This window comes from Mustela nivalis, assembly GCF_964662115.1.
Source record: "Mustela nivalis genome assembly, chromosome: 11".
Classification (NCBI taxonomy): Eukaryota; Metazoa; Chordata; class Mammalia; order Carnivora; family Mustelidae; genus Mustela; species Mustela nivalis.
Window position 1 is genome coordinate 110,273,002 of NC_139030.1, and position 11,443 is coordinate 110,284,444.

Here is an 11,443-nt window from a genome sequence, read left to right on the forward strand (position 1 = left end):
AATCTCCAGCCCAGATGACGACAGGAATGCTTTCAGCGCAAACAGTGAAGTCAAAAGAGGGTCAACTATTAGGTATCAGGCACTACGCTTGAATTTAGATGGGTTTGGGGAGACAGTGATATAGTCCGCTGGAAGGAAAATTGAGCAAGAAGTTAAGAGACTACAATCAAGTTCCCAGATCTATCCCCAGCCAATTTTATGAGCCTGAGCAGGTCTCAAATACGAGGCAAGGGTTACAGCAGTGACCTTTAAGCTCTTTCAAATTTAATACTCTACCATTCTAAAATCGGGCACTTGGAAGTCGAAATACCAATACTATCAAGTACAAATACAATACTATCAAGTTCTGCTTTTAGAGGTGTGGAATGTATAAAAAACATAGAAAAAATAAACAATTCAAGAATTCGAATATATGAACTTAAATATATCAATGAAAGGCTTTTAAGAGATTATGCAATTAGAGATGTTTAAGAGATCAATGAAACCTACAAAGAAATTTAGGATGTCTCACTCAGGCCCCCTCTCCCAATGTCATGGAATACTTAGCATCTTGGTGCTGCACAAGACAGATGCTTGAATCTGACCCAGTGTGGCAGTTCGTATATTTTTACGAGAACCTCTCAACACCCTGAAGATTTCAAGGCAAACGACATCTTCCTAGATGGTTCACCACATCAGGGGAGGTCAAAACTGTGGTCAATGCACTACAACTGTGACCAGAGTGCCAGTAAGACACTAGCCTTGTGTACTGGCCTAAGCCCAGGGTTTATAAAAATTAAAAGCTTTTCCTAAGAGCACTTAGTCTGGGATGCTACATAAATGAAAGAATTTGTGATGATCCTTTTGAAGTAACTTCAAGGGAAAAAATGATCAGCTAAGAACTGCAAATAGCATTGCAGGGTTAATAATAAAGAAACTTAAAAGGAAGCAGCTCTAGGGGAGGAGAGAAAAGAGGTATTGGAAAGTGCATGCAGGGCTGACCGGGATTTTTTTTTAACCAAGGCTGAAAAGTTTTTCAAAAACACCAAGAGTTTTTGTTGTTGTTTTGGTTGAAGTGTATGAAAAATGTTTTCATGAAACCAGTAGGAAAGTGACAGGCACACACAGTTAACAAACGCCAACAGGTAACAATCTGTTCCATTGTCTCTTCAATTCCATTTTCAAAAATCTCTTTAAGGATGCTGAATTCTTCTTCTTCTTCCTCTTTTTTTTTTTTAACAAGTTTAAAACCGTGTAAGATACAATCTGGAATTGTATTTTCATATTCACAAGGCAAAATGAAGACACCTGTACAATTTCCAAGCCTCCTGAGCCCACGGAGGGTCGTGGGACAGTCCCTGGAAGGCACAGGCCTGGTTTCCTCTTGGCCTCTGGAGGTATCTGGTAAAGCCAGGCACCTGGTATTTTTAGAAGGTCAGCGTTGTTTATCTGATCAACAAAGGAAGAATGTCAATTTTCCCTTTTCTCTAGACTCCACCTTCCAAAACTGCCTATCTTGGAGGAATATAAATTCCATACCAACCCTCCTCTTCCCCACCTTGTCCACAGTCTTACTCCCTGAGCCCCAGCTCTGCAGCGATGCGCTCACCATTTCATCCCATCCTTCAGACCCTGAACTGCAGCTGGATGCCCCGCGGCCGACATACTGCTCTCGGACAGACTGCAGACCAGAGGACCCGACAAAACCCCTGGAAACTCCCAGATGGCCATCTAATTCCTGCAGATAAGGAAGTGCCAGGAGAGGGTAAGAGAGATCACCGGGCAAGCTGTTGCCTCACCAAAAGGCGGAGGCTGTCCACCAAGTCACCCTCATTTGGGGGAGAAATGAGGCACAATGGGAGAGCCAAGCACAGGGCCCAGAAAAGGACAAACGGAGAAGCATTTCAACCAACCCACCCGGACACCCACAGGAACCCTGACTCCAGGTCACAAAGGAAGCAAGCCAGGAGGGAGGCTCTCACTCCAACTCCATAAAACAACCTCCTTAAGAGTGGCCCAAAGCTTCAAAGAACACCGCACCACGAGGCAACACGGTCTGGAAAGCATACAGTCTAGGACTTAATGTCTACCAGCCCTGGCAAATTACTCAGTTCCCTCAGCCACAAATCCTTCCTGCTGAAGAGCAGCAATGCGGATGACACAAACAAGCTACAGAAAATGCCCTGGGGGGGGGGGGGGGCGCCTGGGTGGCTCAGTCGGTTAAGATTCAGACTCTTGATCTCAGCTCAGATCTTGATCTCAGAGTCAGGAGTTTGAGCTCCATGCCGGGCTCCTAACCTACCTTAAAAAAAAAAAAAAAACAGGAAAACAAAGTACCCAAGATGAGGGCCGACACAGAGAAAGCGCCCACCACTTCACTAACAACAGCAGGAACATCATACAAAACATGAATGATTCCATTTTGAAAGAAATTCATTCATTTCTTGTCCACAAGGCAAACACTCTGAAGTCTGCAGACAGCCGTAGTGCGGCTGGACCAGCCAGGCGGAGCGCCAGCCCAGGACAGGGCGCCCGCAGGCAGGGAAGGAAGCGGGAAGGAAGCGGGAAGGAAGCGGGAAGGAAGCGGGAGGCACCGAGCACCTACCCCTACCGGTGCCAGAGCCCCCCCGGGACTCAGCACCTGCTCCCATGGAATGGCCCTTTGTACATCCTCGGCATCCAAAACGGGACCCCCCACGCTCTCCTAACCTGCAGACCAACCCCACCTTCCGGAGGCAGGTGTTTGGAGACCTGACCCCTTCCAGGCCACCAGAGGCTGGAGGAAATGAAAGCACGAGGACAAAGGAGTGGGCACCGCGCTGCGTCTCCTCCCACTCCCTCGCTTTTGTCTGTTGTCGGCTTTTGTCTGGCCAGCGAGAGGTGGCGTGGCCTGGTCACCACAGCTGTCACAGCCATTTTCTTCATTTCCCCAACATCCACTCCGCGCACGGTGGCCTGCCCGGCCGTGTCCTTTGAGGCACAATGGATTTCCTTCATTGCTCTTTAATGCACGCCTCCCTCCCATCAGCCGTGCGCTTGACAAAATGTGAATGGATGAGGAAGGTACCGACAAGGGAAAAGAAAGCCAGGAAAGGTTACAGGAGGGAGATGCCATGGCTCACCCTTCATCCCGCTCGGGGGCGAGCTGGAAGGTGCCCCGTGACAGAGCTCAGCAGACCACAGTCTGCCTCCGTCCACATACCCACTGAAGGGGAACTTAATGACAAGAGACAGAAGTGACTGCACTGACACCTCAGTCCCTGAAGACCCTAAACGATGTCCCATCATTATTTGAAATAATTAAACAAGATAGAACTTTCAGTCTTTACAGTCTTATCTTAGAAACAAACAAAATAAAAAACCAATATTGACTTTTCCATTTGCCCAGGAGCATTCTGAGAAATCCAGACCCAGTCGATGACGCCAAGTGTTCAAATCCATTCCGCTCCTGCACTCAGCGGTCGCTCGTGGGTCAAGGTCAGGCGTCTCCTGCCCATGACCACCCTCCAGGCCACCCCAAGGACTGGATACCATTTCCATTCCCTTTTCACAGGGACACCTAAGCTCCCTTCCCGTCTGGGGAAAGGATGAGCCTGGAAATTCCGTGGACTGTGTGTTCCCATGAGCACAGAAAGCTGATGTTCTCAGAGGTTTGTAAAGAAAGACCCTTGACACTTCCCTAAGGAAGCATGTCTTCTGTAAAAGGCGAAGGCCAGGACCGAAAGCACATGCTGGGAAAATCCCCCCCGCTCTGCGTGTGTTTCCAATTCCAATGTCCCACTTCCTCTTTATAACCACATTCCTTCCCTCCTTGCTTCTCCTCTAAAAAGACACTCTGGCATTGGGTCTCCAAAGTATGCTGCTCTATGAAAGGCTATAAGATGAAAAGAGCTAAAACGGATGTCAGTGAATACAAAATGCTTAAACATTGGGTAAGATCTATTCCATTCCACCACTTTTAAATGTTTCCAAAAAAGAACTTATTTTTAAATATTGGCTGCCTAACTTCTTAAACATAAAGTTTCCTTCACTTAAAGCGTATGTACACAGGCTATCACACAGCATAGAGCTTTTTAGCAAATACACTTTTAAGAGCTGTGATGTCACTAACTGTGCCTTCCAAACCTCACAGGGATTTCTCTCTCTTTTTAAGATTTTATTGATTTATTTGACAGAGAGAGAGAGAGAGAACAGCAGGGGGAGGGCAAAGGGAGAAGGAGAAGCAGACTCCCTGCTGAGCAGAGAGTCCACCCCGGGGCTCCATTCCAGGACCCCAGGATCATGACTTGAACCGAAGGCAGATGCTGAGCCACCCAGGTGCCCCCACAGGTTTCTGAAAGGATCATTACAGTAATATATAAGAAAGTGATAAGAAATTTGCAAAAGGCAAATTAAATAGTTATTTGAGCTACTGTTTTTCCAATTCTTTTAAGATATCATACCTTACAGTGTTTCCTTAAAAAGAATATGGACTTTCACCTCAAGTGAAAGTAGGGTGTAAGAAGCAAGCTAGTCATCTCCCTAGGCCTCCTTTCAACTGTAAAATGAGTATAATACCCACTTTAACAAGTTGTGAGGATTCATGGAATAATGTATGCAAAACCCATCATACACAGTAAACACTTACTAAATGACAGTGACAATTACCGTTAGACTATTTAACAAAAATCCAAATATCCAGCCACTAAAAATAGTAGAAGGGTGGGGGCAAAGGGGAGAACCTCACAATGGGGGGGGGGGGCAAATGCTAAAAACATGGATCCCACACTCTGAGGATCCCTTCTTCGACAAACCACTCCTACCCCCAACTCCTTCCCCACTGAGGTCAGAAGCTCCTCCTTGCTTTGCATAACTGTGCAGCAACCCAGGAGAGTGAGTCTTTAACACCAGGCTTGACAAAGTGATGATTCATCCCGACCCAGGAAGGGGGTGCAGCCAGCCTCACCACACAATGGGAGATCCATGGGCAGCGCCTAGGGCCAGAGACAAGCCCTATAAGAGCCCCCCCAGCCCCACCCGCGTCTCCAGCAGCAGCTAACACACTCTCCGGCTTCCTTGTTAGTGTATATTCCGAAGTGTAGCTGGGAGGAATCCAACTGTGCCACATCTTACAAAGCAATTCCCAACATAAATGAAAAGTCCAAAATGGCAACCACAACAACAATAATATGGAAAAAGTCTCCCTCCGTCCCCTCTGTGTGCTGCCTGTGGCACCACATTTTGCCAGGCAGTGTGTTAGTTACAGCAGCAAACAGCTTGATGGCTGGACAGCATCCCACTCCAGCTTCACAGCGTGATGGCTCCTGAGGACAAGTCCCACTGCTTCTCAGCTTGGCCTAAGAATGTGACCACATCCCCCTTGAAAAAGACAAGCCCTCAGCAGCAGCTTACACAGCTCTTTTCCATTACCACTTCGTGGGCAGGAAACATTTTTTCCCCCTGGAGTAAGCTCCTAATTCCCCTTCTAAGGTTAAGAGGCTTTCAAACTTGGTTGTCTTAAATCGAATGCCCAGTGGGGTGGTTTAACCGTGGGTCTGCAGAGTTGTCAAAGAGGCAGGGCTGGGGTCACCTGCCACCTCTGGTCACTGGCCATCCCTGGATGTCTCCTCAATTATCCCACAGTAATTCTAACCTTGGGTCGGACTTTGGGATCCTTCCACCAGGGTCCCATAGGCACAGACCATGAATGCCTGGAAGTGTCAGCCTCCTCCCCAAACAGTTTCTCTTGGAATACCCCATTCAAAAACACTCATCATTTGATGCCTCCAGCTCCCTTACCAGGTCAACCTTTCCTCCTGGGTTTCTGGATTTCATTCTAGAAAAGGACCACTCAACAAACGTCCACCATATTAGATTTAATTCTACCCCTAAAAAATAAATAAATAAAAATCCCATTGGGCAGGACGGTATGAGTTCTCTTAGTCCAGGTGGTCCGCACTGGGGGAGGGAAAGCCCAGAAGCAGTGGGTCCTTAACTCAAACTCCAGCCACCGGGGTGTGTGGGGTGTGTTTTCTGGGAAAGCCTGCAAAAGGGTTTTTCAACTCCGGGTTACATAACCTGATTCATTTATTTAGCAATGTCTAATTTTAGAGTGGTTTCCCCTCAAACATTCCTGGAAAACTGTTATACTATATTACAGTGGAGAAAGCTGTTTTATGTCAAAATCAGTTCTATAAAATGTGCCTCCTTCGCATTCATGCCGATACCCACTGGCCACACACACACGTCCACGGCACACAGCGACACACAAGGACCCTGACCCCTCACCAAGAAAAAGTCTTCCCAAGTAACCACGATTCGGTTTCAGCAAAGCGACACTGGGAGCGCCTCGAACTCAAGAAGTGCACAACTTGTTGCGGCCACAACTTGACCGCGGGCGAACAAAGCGCGACAAAGACGCTCGGGAACCGCGGCCCGCGGGCGACAGGCGTGCGCCGGGCCCCCGCTCCGCCCGCAGCGCGCCCTCTCCGCCCCTCCCCACCCTCTCCGCGGCGCCAGCGAGCGCCCTCCGGGACTCCGGGTCCTGATCTGGTTTTCATTGCGGCGCCGCTCCCTCCCCTTCCTCCCAGCACCGTGAAGCAGCCCCGGCCCCGGCAGGAAACGGGACCCGGGGCAGCCCCTCGGCCGCGGCGGAACAAAGGAGCGCAGCGCGGCCGCACGCGCGGGACGCCCCCTCGGGTCCCGCGCCCCGCTCCGCCGCCGCCGGGGCGCGCCGCACCTGAACCCCGCTCCCGGGACGCCCCATTGTTCTCCCCGCGCTCTCCCCCCCCGGAGGCGCCCCCCAGCCGGGCCGGGCCGCGGAGCCGGGGCCGGGCACCCGCTGCGGGCCGGAGGACGGGACGGGCGTGGTGGGGACGAGGAGGACCGGGGCTCCGCGCCGCCCACGGGTGCCGGGAGGATGGGGCCGCCGAGTAAGAGCAACTTTGCTCCCAAGCCGCGTCGCTCCCGCCCGCCCCAAGCAACCGCGGAGTCACGACCACCCCGGCGACCTCCGGCGTGCGCGGGTTCTCGCCGCAGCAACGCCGCGGCCCCCGGCGACCTGTGCCCGCGGGCTGCGGCGGGGCCGCGGGGACCCCGGGCACAAAGGCGCGAGGCGCCCCCTCCGCCGCCCCCGGAGGGCCGCGGCCGGAGCGAGCGGGCGGGGCCGGGGAGAAGGGGAGAGGCTCGCGCTACCTCGCCGGGCGCCGCTGCGCCTCCTGGTCGTCCTCGCGCTCCGGGACGCGCGCCGGGCGCGAAGCTGCGGGGCTCCCGCGGCGGCTGCTCGACGGAGGCTGCCGGGCGGACGCTGTCCCTTCGCGCGCCCCGCGCTCCCGCACCGCCTCCACGCGCCGCGCCCGGGCTCCCGTGCGCGCCCGACTGCGGAGAGCGGCTGCCGCGGGGCGCTGGGCTGCGGCGGGAGGCGCGCGGCCACTCCCCTCTCCCCCGCAGGCCGAGGGGCCGGCCGAGGGGCGGGGGCGGCGACCTCGCCGCCTGGGATTCGCCCCTGCGCGCGCCGGCAGGGCCCGGAGCCCCCGCCCCCGAGCCCACCCTCCCGGGCCTCCGGGCGCGGCCGCACAGCGCCCCCCGGTGAGCGCGCGCGGAAGCCTGCGCGGGGGCAGGTCGGGACGCGGCGGCGAACGCAGAGGCGAGCACGGGGGGCGTCGCGGCCGGCGGCCACCGGGAGCTCGGGCCTCGCACCTGCGCGCACCGCCGAGCTTACCGGCGCCCGGCAGGCCGCGCCGCGGCGGGCAGCCCGGGGGCAAGCGCCGGCGGACTGGGAGTCCGGCCGGTTGTCCCCTCTGCCCTGCACGCAGTCTGGCCGCGCAGGACTAGCAGGAAGGATGAATTCGACCGAGAGAGGAAGAGGTGCTTGAGTAGCGAAGTGTGCTTTTATTTGCAAGGTTCCTAACATCTCCCGCCAGGCTAAGTAAACACTGGTCAAATTCTCTGCTGCAAAAATACAAGATCGTTTACAAGAAATTTCAAATACCCGTGTGTGTCTGTGTCTGAAAACAGCGTAGCAATAGCCGCTGGGGAGTGGGCAGCGGCGGGGCCCAGTCCGCGCAGCACTCGCGCGCGTTGGAGGAGACAGAGTCAGGACCTCTGGCCTCCCTCTCCAGCCTGCCTCTTGCCTCTCAGCGGAATCCAGAGCGAGCCACCTGACCCAGGGCCCGGTTTCCTCACCCCAGAGGAGGGCAGGGCGCTCCTCCAAGCTTACTCACTGGGTGAGGCGAGGATTACCTGGCGAAGGTGTTCAGAGCAATGTAGGCACAGTAATTATTACTCATGATTCTAACTACTTTATCCTAAATGAAATAAATTGCCATAAATGGGGCCAGGTTTAAATGGACTGACCTATATCTGGAAACTGTCACTAAAACGAGGTGAACCAAAGAATTCATACCATATATAGTAACTGTTCCCGGAGACGTAAGAAACCACAGGCACTGGGATTTGTCAAATGTCACCAGCAGAGTTTGGAAAGGTGGCAACTGCCCAGACTCTACCTGCTTGGGACTGTATCGTCATGGGCGACACTATGTGCATCAAAGTCTGATCTGCAGCAGACACGATAATGGGGTGGGCTAAGGCAGAGCGACTCTCCGGTACTGATCCGGTACTGATTCGTTCTTGCTCAGTCTTGTCCGAAACCTGACGTAGGTTTCTTTCTTGTTCTTATTTTACAGACAAGGAAAGCCGACACCAAAGAGGTCTTCCAGCTAAGAAGTGACGGCAGTGGTTTGAAGACCTGTCCGCAAACTCTCTGACCCTCACCCGTTAAAGAGTAGAGTCTAGTTGCCTTCCTCTTGAATATGGCTGAATTTAGAGGCTTGATTCTAATGAGTAGAACGCAGCAGCAGTGATGCTGTATGACTTCTGATTCTAGGTCGTGGAAGGAGTTAGAGGTTTCGCCTGGCCCTCGCTCACCCTGGGAACCCGGCTCCCATGCTGTGAGCAATCTCAGTCTGCCTGGATGGTCAAAGGCAGATGTTCCAGTTGATGGTGCCAACGGAGAACCCAGCCGGGAGCCAGATATGTGAGTTAGTGAGGCTTTGAGATGACTCCAGCCCCAGCCACTGACTGACCACAGTTCATACGAGACTGCTGCAGAGAAAACCTAACTGAACCTAGTCGGTGCCCACCATTAGGAAACAATAGTGAGAGACTGTCTTTGGAGGGGCCACTACATAGCAGTTGACCCTGAGACAGTGGCAGAGATGGGATTGGAACCCAGGCCGTCTGACTCTGGTCTCCACGGCAATCTCACTGACCTTGCTAGCCTGGTGGATACCAGCTTTCACAACAGCACATGGACCTGCCACCCAAAGACACACTGAGACTCACTTTTCCATTTTGCCTGTCTGATTTCAGGTTCCAAACAGATCGCTTATAGCAAGTTGGCAATAAGGAAACCTCTGACCTCTCTTTCTGGTCCAACTTTCCAAAAATAACAAGTTCAAATGGCAGGTCCACACGTACCAAATATAAACAAATGGTTTAAAAGAGTGGGGGAGGGACGCCTGGGTGGCTCAGTGGGTTAGGCCGCTGCCTTTGGCTCGGGTCATGATCTCAGGGTCCTGGGATCGAGTCCCGCATCGGGCTCTCTGCTCAGCAGGGAGCCTGCTTCCTCCTCTCTCTCTCTGCCTGCCTCTCTGCCTACTTGTGATCTCTGTCTGTCAAATAAACAAATGAAATCTTTAAAAAAAAAAAAAAAGAGTGGGGGAACTCTGCCAACTTTTCATCTTCGAATAGGGCAAGTTTTCTTTAAAAAGTAGGTTTGGGAAGAGTATGTGCTGATAGGACTCCTGAGAAAGCCACTCAGGAAGATTTTGGAGCTCCTGCCCCAAGGAAAAGACAGGGAATGTAGTTATGTGGAAACAGTTCCTCCTCTAGAAGGACCTAGCAGAGTGGGGACATTTAAGGCTCTCTGCCTGGTTTTCAGCAAATTCAGAAAAAAAAAAAATACTAGAAACTGTTGAGCTCATCCTAATAATCACTGAGAAAATGAACCAAGAAGCTATTAGAAAGCCGAAAGTGTTTTTAGGGCAAAGTTCTGCTTCTCTTTCAAAAACACCATTAACCTAGTTTTCACAGATCTCAAAATCCAAACTTCTGAAGACATACCATAGGTTTTTAAATACTTTTCCCTTCTTGGCCATTCTTTTCACAAGTCAATCAATATCAATCAACAACTTCTGAATTTAAGAGGAACAGATTATAGTTCTAGTAACCGTCAAGAATGGATAATGAATCCACCAACTACAAAAGCATTTTTTGCCTTCCCATCAGTCTATTGAAAGGCAGTAGAATATATGAAGAAGCAGAAAGACTGTTATTATGATTTTAAAATGAAAAACATAAGTTATCAAATTGAAGGAGTAAAAAGAATACAAAAAGTGTACTTTAGATCAATAAAAACATGGAATGATTTAAATAAAAACAAAAGAAATCCTGCCAACCTTGTGGGAAAATGTAGATATAAAAGCACATTTGTGTGTCCCAGGAGGAGAATTACCACTAAATGTGTAATTTGTTGGTTGGATTTTTTTTTTATCTTAGGTGTTTTTAACTTGAGCCTATTTTATTTTACCTTATTTTATTTTATTTGACAGAGAGAGCATAAGCAGGGCAAACAGTAAAGAGAGAGGGAGAAGCAGGCTCCCCACTGAGCAGGGAACCCAGTGCAAGGCTCCATCCCAGAACACTGGGATCATGACCTGAGCCAAAGACAGATGCTTAACCATCTGTGCCACCCAGACATCCCTACTTGAGCCCTTTAAAAAAAAATTAATACAACTTTGGGGGAAATAAACAACAAAAAGTCCACACGACCTGCTTCTACCTCATGTTGGTGTAGCAAAAGAAATAATGAGCTGGAAGTCATAATTTTACATGTTCTCACTGGCCATATCTGCAGCTAGCTTTAGAATTTGAACCAGAAGTCTCATGCTGTCTGCGCTTAGTTATTTTATACCATTTTTAATGTGTTAAGGGTCTCCAGTTCTAAAATAATCAGAGTCTTTTTTTTTTTTTTTTGGCCATCTTTTCTCTCATCTACTTACCCAAACACTTAGTTTTCACTCACTTTACTTATCCTTTGAGATGAAACTCAGTTCTCACCTATTCCTGACCCTCTTCTTCAATTGGATTCTGCCTTCTCCTCCATGGAAACATCTTGATGCCACAACCTCTCAGCACCTATTAATCTGGTCCAGGTTCTAAAATCTTTCTAGTTGTTCTCTTATAAATGTTTGGCCTCTCCTACTACCTGGTGGATTCCTATATTAAAGAAATAATTCAGTTAGAAAGCACCAGGTCCATGAAAATAAGAAGAATCTTTGAGAGTTTACTCTGTTTTCAAGTGTTCTCAGGGAGCCTGGCTGGCTCAGCTGTTTGGGAGTCCAGCTCATGGTTTTGGCTCAGGTCGTGATCTTGGGATCATGGTTTCGAAGGGTCATGGGATTGAGGCCCACGCCAGGCTCCT

The 11,443-nt window shown here is 50.7% G+C and overlaps 1 protein-coding gene across 3 annotated transcripts in view; it reads right to left on the reverse strand.

The window, feature by feature from the left end:
* MYO1B (myosin IB) overlaps positions 1 to 7,396 on the reverse strand; it is a 175,072-nt gene extending 167,676 nt beyond the window's left edge. The window contains exon 1 of one of the 3 annotated variants that reach the window (XM_082690485.1): positions 7,153 to 7,396. The gene's annotated coding sequence lies outside the window, so the exon portion shown is untranslated. The remainder of the gene's footprint in view (positions 1 to 7,152) is intronic. The other 2 variants (XM_082690486.1, XM_082690487.1) reach the window with 2 other exon arrangements.
* Between the last annotated feature and the right edge of the window lie 4,047 nt (positions 7,397 to 11,443).